At 40.2% G+C, this 11,444-nt stretch overlaps 1 protein-coding gene across 1 annotated transcript in view; it reads left to right on the plus strand.

The window, feature by feature from the left end:
- ANKS1A (ankyrin repeat and sterile alpha motif domain containing 1A) overlaps positions 1-11,019 on the plus strand; it is a 171,607-nt gene extending 160,588 nt beyond the window's left edge. Inside the window, 1 exon segment of the mRNA XM_077484450.1 lies at positions 5,535-11,019. The gene's annotated coding sequence lies outside the window, so the exon portion shown is untranslated.
- Positions 11,020-11,444: the final 425 nt, after the last annotated feature.

Raw genomic sequence — 11,444 nt, forward strand, 5'->3', positions numbered from 1 at the left:
AACTATGGTAGGACAATATCTTGGTTCAGGTGAAAACCTGAGACTACTTTAGGCAGAAAACTTGGACGAGGACGCAACACGACCCTGTCCTCGTGAATAATCAAATATGCTGTATTCGTTCAAAGGGCTGTTTTTGTAACATTGACAAAATGAAGTTCAAGTCCCAAGGGTTCAAAGGTGATCTAACTAGCGGATTAAGCCACATCACCCCTTGCATAAAAACCCAGACCAAGAATGCAAAGTAAGCGGTCTTTGAAATAAGACTGATAAGGCTGAGACTTGGTCCTTAATAGTACTGAAGGCCAACTTCATCTCTACCCCTAATTGTAGAAAGGCAAGAATTCTGCCTATGCTATACTTCCGAGGGTGCCAACCCTTAAATTCACACCAGGAAGCGTAAGCCCTCCAGACTAATACAGTATATGTCTCTGGAAGCTGGCTTCCTTGCATTAATCATGGTAGAGATAACTGACCCGGATAGCCCACATTTCTTCAGAATGTGGGTTTCAATAGCGAAGCCATTAAATTTAGAGTTTGCGAGAGTAGGTTTGGACGTAGTGGAAGGGGCCATGGATCCCCCAGCGCCATCTTTAAGATTTCTGCATACCAGGACCTTCTGGGCCATGCTAGGGCTACAAGAATTACTGGCTTTCTTTCCAGTTTGATCCTGCAAAAAAGTTGTGGCAGCAACTGAATAAGGGGAATGCATAAATCAGTGAGAACTGATCCCACGGGGTCACCAATGCATCTGTACCACATGCGAGTGGATCCCTTGTCCTGGACACAAAGTTGACCAATTTCATGTTGAACCTGGATGCCAGAAAATCTATGCCCGAAGTCCCCTATCTTTGGCAAATAGCCAAAAAAATGGCGGGATACAGGGACCATTCCTCCCGTGAGAAACTGCTGGTGGCTCCAGTAGTCTGCCTGTCAAGTCTCTGGAGACTCTTGCTGCACCCTTGGGGATTGATATAAGCCACAGCCGTTGCATTGTTGGATTGGATCCTGACAGGACAACCCTGTAACCTGAATGTCCAGGCCTTCAGAGCCAGACGCGCTGCCCAAATCTCTAGGATAATGATGGGTAAAGTTCTTTCGGTTCTTGACCACTGTCCCTGGACAGTCGTCTTTTCTAGTACTGCGCCTCAACCTAAAAGACTGGCATCTGTCACTACCACCTCCCAGATAACTGGTCTGAAGGATTTTCTGTTTATTACATTCCGGGTCACCAACCACCAATTGAGGCTCTGGGACACCCTTGGGGACACGTTTTGTTCCAAGCAGAAAGGATATTGTTTTGCAACAGTCTTGAACTGGGCATAGGGAACTGCTTCGAATGAAGCCACCATCTTTTCTAACAACATCATGCAAAGGTAAATCCAAAGAGGAATCTTTTTCTGACCCGAGCATCTGCACCAGCTCTCTTATGGCGTTGACCTTTGCTTGAGGCAAAAACACCTTTTTCTGGGCTATGTCTATGATCAGTCCCAAGTACTCCAGCCTTTTTAGCAGTTTTAAGGAAGACTTCTCTAGGTTAAGAATCCAACCTAGATTTTCCAGGTAATTGGTTGTAATCTATTAGCAATAGATCATCTAGGTATGCCAAGACTGTTATGCCCTGCGCCCTTAGCCTGGCTAGAGGTGGAGCCAGAACCTTTGTAAATACCCGGGGTGCTGTAGCCAGCCCGAAGTGCAAGGCTACAAATTGGAAATTATGCTGTTCTACCTCGAACCGCAGAAACCTTTGGTGAGCGGGAAATATAGGAACATGCAGATATGCATCCCTGATTTTCTATAGACGACCAGAAGTTCTCCTCCTTGTATGATAGAAACCACCGACCTGATCGACTCCATGAGAAAAGCGTGTATAATCGGGAACTGTTTTTGATTCTTTATATTTAAAATGGGTCTGACATCTCCATTTGGTTTTGGTACCGTAAAAAGGTTTGAATAAAACCCCAAACCTTGCTCTTCTGTGGGGATTTGCATGATGACCCGCTGAGCCAGTGATCGGTCTAACGCCTGAAACAGAGATTGCCTTTTCTCTGGATCTTGGGAATGTTTGACCTCAGAAAACGAGATAGTGGAAACTCCAGAAATTCCAGTTTGTACCCTAGAGTTAACGTGGAGATGACCCATCTGTCCTGAATTTCCTCTTGCCAGACTTCTGAGAACTGCAGAAGTCTTCCCCCAATCCTAGCGAGCGGGGGCACCCCTTCATAATGAGGCTTTATAATTCTGCTTTGCTGGTTTCCGCCCCCAGGGCTACTTCTGTGCCTGGGCCTTTCCTCTAGACTCTGATGGAGGAGGCCGTCACAACTGCCTAGAGGCAGATGAACTTGACACTGGAGAAAGAACCCGCTTAAATAAAGGGCGTTTATTCCTCTTTTTGACTGGCAAAAGAATGCTTTTCCCACTTGAAATCTTTTGGATGTATTGTCCCCAATCATCCCCAAATAGCCGATCCCCATGAAAAGGAAAACCAGCCAGGAGCCTTTTGCATGGTTCTCTGGCTGACCAATTATTCAACCACAGTATCCTACGCATGTGTACTAACACAAGCGCAAGGCGAGATGCCTGGTGAATAGAATCTTTAATGCCGTCTATGACAAAACATTATGCTCTTGGCAGTTGGGCCAAATCCCGGGCTTGTTGTACAGGAACCTCCTTTAAAGGCCTGTCTAAACTGGTCTTTTTAGGGATTGACAGATGCCTATTGCAGCGACTGCAGGCTGAGTAACTCCACCCTGCCCAAGAAAAAGAGGCTTTTAACAGGAATTCCAACCTTTTATCCATTGAATCCTTAAGCATTTGTGCATTGTCTACTGGACAGGTTAGACTTTCATTCACACTGGATATAGCAGCGTTTACTGCTGGCACTTTCCATCTTTGGTGAATTTCTCCTCCATGGGATAGAGTACTGCGAATCTCTTTGTAGGGAGAAAATGCTTATGCGGGTTATCCCATTCAGCATAAATAGGCTGTTCTAGTAATACATGGACAGGAAACGCATGCAAAGCCTGTGGAGGATTTAGGGAACCCAAAAAAGAAACGTATCTTTCAGCTGACTACGTTAGGGGTAGCTTGAAAGCAGAACGAACCATTTAAGAGATTGTACGAGCAATTTCTCAGATTGCAACTCTGAAAATGGTTCATCCACCGTTGTTTCCTCCACAGAGGACTCATCGGTCTGTCTTTCCTCCTGATCGCCTGAGGGTAACATCTCAGCCTCTACACACTGTTCCCTTTATAAAGGGTCTGAGGTGGGGGAGGGGGATCTACCATGCTTCCTATACCTTTTGGATGTAGGATGCGATTAAAGCTGCTAGTATTTTCTCTAACCCCAACAGGGCGGAGGAAAAGGCGTCTTCAGTCACATATACAGTGGCTGAGATGTGAGAAGCAACTGAAACACCAACTGGTTCCAATGACTCACCCTGGCTAGCCACTTCTGGTATTTCAGGAAAAGATGACAGTGTGGAGGCACGATTGGAGTTCTCAGCGCCTGGGGTGATGTTTATGGTACTTTTTTTGAGGTGTTTGTACTGGCCTTTTTGGGAGGCATAGTCCTAAGCACACAGCAGAGGCACTATTTCAATGCACTAATTGCTAAACAATAGTCTAGCAATAAAATGCTAATAAAAATTCAGTCTAGCACTGGGGAAAAAACTTTTCCTCTATTGGGAATGACCATATGCAGCCCTTGCATGCCCCACTGCTCCTGAGTCCCGGGTGATCAGCCAGCTTGCTCTCCTCGCTATCCAGCTGAGGAGCGACTGCCCTTTATACACAGTTTCCACCCCATGCATGCGTTATGAGTTTTTTTTAAGTGTACAATCACTTGAAGGTAGTTTGCATGTAACCCATGGTCTATAAATACTATTTGTGTTATAAGAAATTTCCAGTTAAGTCAAAATTCCTATTTTTTCTTTCTACCAGTATCCTTGGAGTACTTCAGACTTGAAGTGGATTTTGGTTGCTAGTGGAAATGGAATTTAAAAACGACTTTAGCCCCATTTATTTTGGTCCGTGACCCTGACCATTCAGATAAAGTTGCATTTTCAGTTTATTTAAAGTGGAAATTAGGTTTTTATTGTGTTCTGCGCCCCTTCTTATAGGATTTTCACCCATTTCTCAAAGTGAGGGTAGGAAGATATGGTTACTGGACATAGGGTTTTTTGTTGTTTTTTTGCCAGTTAAGGTCAGTTTGAGATCCTTGCGCAGTCTGCTTTTTTTTTTTTTCCCCCCTCCCTAAGGCCTCATTCACATGGGGCATTTTAATCTGTGTCCTGTTCAGGGCCATATTTTACCAGCATGGGGATGCACAGGTGCTGTGTGCATCCCTGTGTGGGCAGTCCTATTGCATTCTGTTGGGAGACCGAGCCTGCATGGACATAATCCCTAGTCCCCATTCACACCTGAGCGTTTTGTAGCTTGAAGCCTGACGCTGGAAGGAAAAAAAAAATCAATTATTCTCTTGGAGGGGAGACCTGAACCATCTCCATAAATGCCTGAAGCTGAACTATTTTTTTTTTGGACAGATTTGGCAATTTTTCTGCGTTTTACCTTGGTGACCTTTTCGCGCTAAAAAACGTGCCATAATCACGTGGCATTCTGCCTGAAAACACTACGCTCAGGTGTCAATGGGGCCTTAGTGACACAATCGTGCGGACGCACACAACATTAGCACATTGGGGGAAGCGGCTGTGTTCATGCAGCCACTGCATCCCAATTTACAGCTATGGGACTGCCGGCATGAGGATGCATGCAGTACCTGTGCATTCCCATGCTACTGAACGTGGCCCTTTACAGGGCATGGATTAAAACGCCCCCATGTGAACAAGATCTAAAGTCAATGTGAGTACATGACAAACAAATGGTAAAAGCAAACAAAATTATCACAGACCTGCTTATGACCCCTTTCACACTGGGGTGGTGCGGGCGGCAGTAGTTTTATTGGCACCTTTCGGACATAAGCGGGGCACTTTTAATTGCTGCTAGCAGCTGAAGAAAGGGTTAATGGAGCCCGTGTTGCAGCACTGCCGAATTGCTTTGCAGACGCTTCGGCAGCGCTGCCCATTAATTTTATTGGGAAGGGCGTTTTGGGAGCGGTGTAAACGCCACACCCCAACCACCCCAAAGATGCAGCTTGCAGGCCTTTTTTTTTTTCCCCATCCTGCAAGTACACCGCTCCAGTGTGAAAGCACTTGGACTTTCACACTGGGGTGGCTTGAGAGGCGCTTTACAGGTGCTTTTTTTTTATTTTATTTTTTTTTTTTTTTTTTTTGTGCTAAAAGGCCTGAAAAGTGCCCTGGTGTGAAAGGGGTCTTGTACTAACACATTGAAAATTTGTCAATAGGACAGATTTCCTGAATTGGGACATTTCTTCTCACCTCCTGTTCCCATGATAATTGTGAAAGGTGGGCCACTTTTCACTCTACCCAGAAGTAAAAAAGTTTTGGCTGAAGTAGTTAAACTATTTTAATTTGTTTTTTTATTTCAGTTATTGATCTTTGCCATGTTTACTTTTCCAGTTCTGGACAACGTATTGCAGTCGATGGACCTCTGCAGTTCTTGATTTTTTCCTCCGATACCACCTCTACTAGGAAAAGAAGATATAACCAGAGCCTTGACTGACTCAGAAAATGGAATAGCCCTGTACCATTTTAAAAATGTCAAACTTGTCAGTGGCTTTTAAAAGGGATCAGTTATTTTCCCTCCCTCTGTTGTTTTTCCAAGGAAACCTTAAGGATATGCAGGGAAAGAGATTGAAGTTAACTCTTCCTTTAACAAGACTCTCAAACATGTGTTTGAATTCCAGCAGTCATAAGACTGCTTGCTTTGTGCCCCATACCATTTTTTTTTTTTTTACTGGGGATAACTGCACAGTTTTTCCCCGTCACAACTAATGTAGCACTTTTGAGGATGATGGTAGTAGTTCAGGAGCCCATTGAAGGCATTGTGAGGCTTTTTTATTTTTGATAGATTTGGAACAACAGGAGCACATGAACAACCCTCTACCTATATTCGAACTAGTGGTATGGTATCTTTCCAATGGCATTTTACAATTACTAGGCACCTCCTAGTAGTTGTACTGAATTTTACAAAATATTCAGGCACGAGTTAAGGCTTCGAGTGTAAAAATAAAGCTGGTCTTATAGATCCTGGAACTGGATCAACTAGTCCTTAAAGCATCTACATGGTGCTGGCCGTTTAAGCTGTATGATGTAGGGGATACTTACATTCTCTTTGCTAAATTTGTTTCCTGTGCTATTACATATGTTAAAAATGCCAAGCATTGTGCTTCACACAGATGTCTACAAAGGGCCATGTAACTGGACTTTATGCAGTCATCCTATTTTTTTTTTTCTTTTTTATGGAGCAGTGGGTGTTAGTTTGTATCTATTTAGGAGGGTACATTTTTTCTATCATCAATCCTCCTTTTTACATGACCATTTCTAATTGGGCAAGATTGTCATTTTTTTTTTCTGTACATGAAACAGAAAAGTCTCAACTCTTCCAACCTGGTGACTTTCTCATTCCCTAGCAGAGTTCAGCTCTGGAAGAACATTGTGTATTTTGCCTGCCCAAAGGAACTTCAGTATATTTGGCGCTACTGATGTGCCATCTGTACCACCACACTAACATTTTTAGTCAGTACTAGTTTAAAGCTGCTATATATTATCCTGTATTTATCTTCTAGTGAATGATTTATTTTTTTTAAGTGATATTTGGATATGCATTTGATGACTGGTACAATCGACCTTTGTTCCTTAACAATGTGGATTCTAGCCTTAGAGATGTAATGAATTAATAAGTTGCTCTCCTGAAGATACAGTGGTGGTTGTTCCATATAGAGTCCCTTACCACACCCTGTCCTTTAAACTCACTGGATGATGGTCTGATATGGCAGAAGATGTCTGCACATGGATAATGAATGCATTGAACTGTTTAATCATGCTGAATATCTCTATACATTGATGATGAGCACTGATGTATATTAAGGCTGGGATTCTTACTTTGATTTATATGCTGCGCTGTATAAAAAAAAAAAAAAAAAATCTTTACACTAACAAGAAACTGTAAAATAGCTACGCAACTCTTTACAAAGGTACGGAAAATGTGTGTACGATGATAATTAAGACGGTACAGTTCAGTGATAAATATTTTTTCACCATACCTTGATAAGTATGTTCACATAACCAAGGACTTTAATGTTCATAATTTCCTTTCATAAACAGTCCTCTTCTCAATGTTGTAAACCCATCTATCTGCCATACAGTCGTAAACATGGGTAAAATTAAATGGAGCCAATCTCTTAAATGAAATCACAGCCACTAAAATGCTCAGACTTTTTAGGGTGCAGGCTGAACTGAGGGGAAACAGTTTTCTGTATGCACCTGTAAATGGGCAAGTTCAAGCCAGAGAAAATGTTTACATTTTATTGTTACAAACTTTTGACACTTGGTGTTCCTTTTTTTTTTTTTTTTTTTTTTTTTTTATATACAAGGGCTTATAAACTCGAGCACTTTTGCAGTTTCCATGATATATCATAGCTGAGTTTCAGTCGCCATTTTATCTCAGAGCTCAGTGGCCAGTACACAGATTATAAAAGCTCACAGTTCACCCTCCAGTATATGGCAACCATGGTTTCATGGAAGACGCTTGGACCTTGTGTTGTGTTCAGCACCAATCCAAGTGTTCTGTTTGGTGGGCCGCAGTTAAAGAACTACAATAATTACTATTTGTATCCAGACTTTTTTGAATAACCCCATTGTTATGTTTGATCATTTTCAGTAATTTCTTCAATCTTCAGCATCTTTAAACATTTTAGATGTTTAAAACTAAAAATGTTGCCTAAGGACGGGTTCCTATAAGGTCCCTGATCTTACTACTTTATCCAGCACAGCCTTTTGTGAGCCCCTGTGATATTGGTTTCACATTTCAACTGATATACAAGGCTATGCCCCAACTAAGAGTTTTCTTCCTGTCAGAGTGCTCTTAAAGGAATTTCTGGGCAGCACAAGCCAAGCAAAACCAACAGGGATGTAATACAGGCTCGTAATGGTAATAACTCTTCATGCCTGCTCATTGGGAGAACTTTTTTTTTTTTTAATTAAAGCTTTAAAACCACAGATTGGTTCAGTGTATGGCCTTATGTATGAAAACATATTGGCACACCAGGCCATTAGTGATCTCAACAGCCCATTATTTTAAAACCGTCCTAATTTTTAATTAGACAAGAGTTTTTCTGTAACATTTTGGGAAACTCAATTTTCACTAACTGCTGAGCTCTGTTTTAAAGAGTGGTTAACTGAATCTTGTGCCTGAAGACACATGGAAGCACGCCTGTGTGTACGAAATCTCATAATCATTCATGTTTTTGGCAAGTGGTACATGTGACTTATTCTTTTCATTTTTCAATGAAAGGCTAGTAAGGTTCGTATTGGTAAATAATAGCGTAAACATACTTGGTTTAGTTTTTATATATATTTTTTTATCTTTAAGTAAAAGTAAAACCTTTTGCTTGGCTTTTTGACTCCCCTTAGCCAAAGTGAAGTTTTCAAACTGATTTGTGCAGATTTTCTACCCAGGTAAAATAGACACACAATGAAAACACACTGTCTTGACTGCTAAACAAAGTTAGATACCCTTATGTCTATAATTATGAATAGTTAGAGTTAGCACATTATATCATTGGAGTGTGCTTTCAAGTGTTACTAACATCTAGTCCATTTTACAAACACATCTGCTTGGCTTCAGTTGAAATTTCAGGCATTGCATCTGTTTGGAAGCAGTGGGTCTGCATGTATCTGATATGTGTTCCTGACCACATAAATGTGTGGTAGGAAAAAAAAATGGGATTTGAACACAAGTTGAATGGGCCACTCAGCTCCAGCTGCCAGGTGTATATATTTCTTTGTTGCACTTTCTTTTCTACCTTTCTACAATAGATATCACATTTTATTAGATTGCTTTGAATCTCACCATTTTATTTTCATTAGACTTCTGTTATATGTTATGCACCTTTCTGGTATGGAAAAAAATAACTTGTTTTTGTATAAAAATAAGCCATACTGCTGGAAAATCTGGTTAAAATTGTGCTGTTGCAACTGATTTTATTTTTCCAACTCGTACATTTTCATGGATTTGGTCACATGAAATTGATATACTATAGAATTGTGACTAAAAGAAGAACTAGCTGGTACAGTTCCCTACTACAAACATGTTGGCTAGAAAGCCAATAAAAGGTTAATCTTGATTTTTTTTTTTTATTATTATTATTTTAATAGTTCTTGACTTATAGTGTAGAAATATTTTCTGTTTCAGTGAAGATAGGTTGAGTATTTTCTTCTTTTAAGATCTTTCCTATTGCCTTTTTGAATAGCTTTTCTTCAAAGATGACCTGTGGTGCATATATAGCAATAACTAATTTTGCCTGGTGCTATGTTTTATGGAGTAAGGGGTCCAGACAGTTGGGCATAGCAATTTCTCATACCCCTCTGTTACTACATTCCTGCCCAAATACAGCATTTGTACCATCTAAAGCATCAATTTAAAATGGGCAGCAAATATGTATACAAGGAGAAACCAAACAGAAAATGATTTCTAAACGTGCCTTCTTGGACCCTTGAATTTTGAGTGTGAACGTTGAGGTTTGTATTCAGATGCAAAATATGGATAAATTGGCACAACTGGCCTAAATATCAAACACATGCATGATAGAAACACAGCCCCAACTCATTTGTTTTGTAGTTTTTTTTTTTGTTTTGTTATTTCTAAAACTTGCTGCCATTTTGTTTCATCTTTATGCATATGCAAGACCTTGCACTAAGAAAAAGCATATAAATGAAATGGTGATAAATCTGCTAGACCATGCCATATTTCCTCTTGTAATAATACCACAAGTCATTTTAGAGGCCTCAATCCTCAGCAGTCCTATAAAATATATTCTTTCTTTTCCATGTTCACAGCTAAGCGGTGAAGTAATTAAGGTTGGCATAAAGATTGTGTCTCTGTGATGTCATTGTGTGGCAGCATGGTTTATATTCCAGCATGTCTGCATGACACTGGAGTAATAAAACCTGTGGTATGCATAATGGCTGCATCTATTCATATGGATTAGTTTCTGCTTGACACACTTTTTGATCACTTTTGTGAAACAGAAAATGAAAACACCTGTCTGCACTTCATTCGTGGAAACGGTGCAGAAGTTTATTTACATATTTCTCCTGGCTAAACTTTGTATGGCATTGAAAATAATTGAAGGTACTTAGAGATGTACAACCATCTAGAAATGAATTAATTAAGTGGATAGGCCCAATTACTGTTTTTCTTATTATAACACTTTTACATATGAATGTGCTGTATTATACTCTTTTAATTGTTTGGCTTGAATAGTACATGTTTGTGTATGTATGAGCAGATGTTCTTAGAATGCATATTGGGAACAAATATTTGACAATTCACACTAATTTATTCATATTTGTTAATTCTTTGGGAGTTTGGAATCCTAGACTGCTGTTCAATTGTAATAATGATCCTTATAATAAGTACTGTTAAACTTTTTTGTTTTCAGGCCCATTGGTTCTCATCTTGCCAATGTTCATGTATGTAATGTCTTAGATTTTTGTTTTCTACACAAAAGGGTACTTCTCCCTTTGTATGGCTGTTATTGTGAGCGATTTCCATTTCTCCAAGGGGCTTTACTGCCCGCAACTTGCACGTCTGAATATACTGGAGTGAAATCTCATCTGGAATGATCCCAATTATTTAACCTTTGTACTAAGATACTTGAATGGTTTGCGTGATGAAGGCTAATCACTTTTATTCTTTGTCTTTGTAATGAACAAACTATGGTGGCCGCAAGCAGCCTCCAGCATGAGCATCACTGAATCCTGCTGTGGGAGGAGCCACTGTACATAATGCCAGCCTTACTCATAAGGCCTTTTGGTATTTTCTTATGTGTACGACATTAGAGCAATTAATAAATGAAAAAAAAATGTTTTAGGACCAAAATGTGTTTGTCTAATTTTCTTTTGAACTTTGTAATCCTTTCCCATACTGATTTGCAAGAACTGAACATGGGCAACAAGTACGGGGCGATCTCAAGAATGCAATGCATAGTGCCAAATGGTAATTAGCATATATTCTTAAAGTGCAGCTTAACACAATTCATTAGTTGATCAGTCACTGTACATCTGCAAGAAATAGGGAAAACTCTCTTGCTTATCAAGACCCAACCCTATACACTCAAGTCCATCTATATATTTCAGTAATGTTGCAGCTATTTCCTTTAAACCACAACTGATGCATAGCAAAACCATACATCCAATACAAGATATAGTGGCGTTGAAGCAGTCCGTTCTCACCAGTGTGCAAAGTGGTCTTCTTGGTTGTAAAGTATGAAAGATTGAAGTGTGCTGAATTAGTGAAGTAAGGTT

The sequence above is a fragment of the Lithobates pipiens genome, unplaced genomic scaffold, assembly GCF_037356315.1.
Source record: "Lithobates pipiens isolate NorthernLeopardFrog02 unplaced genomic scaffold, aLitPip1_a1.2 Scaffold_16, whole genome shotgun sequence".
Taxonomy (NCBI): domain Eukaryota; kingdom Metazoa; phylum Chordata; class Amphibia; order Anura; family Ranidae; genus Lithobates; species Lithobates pipiens.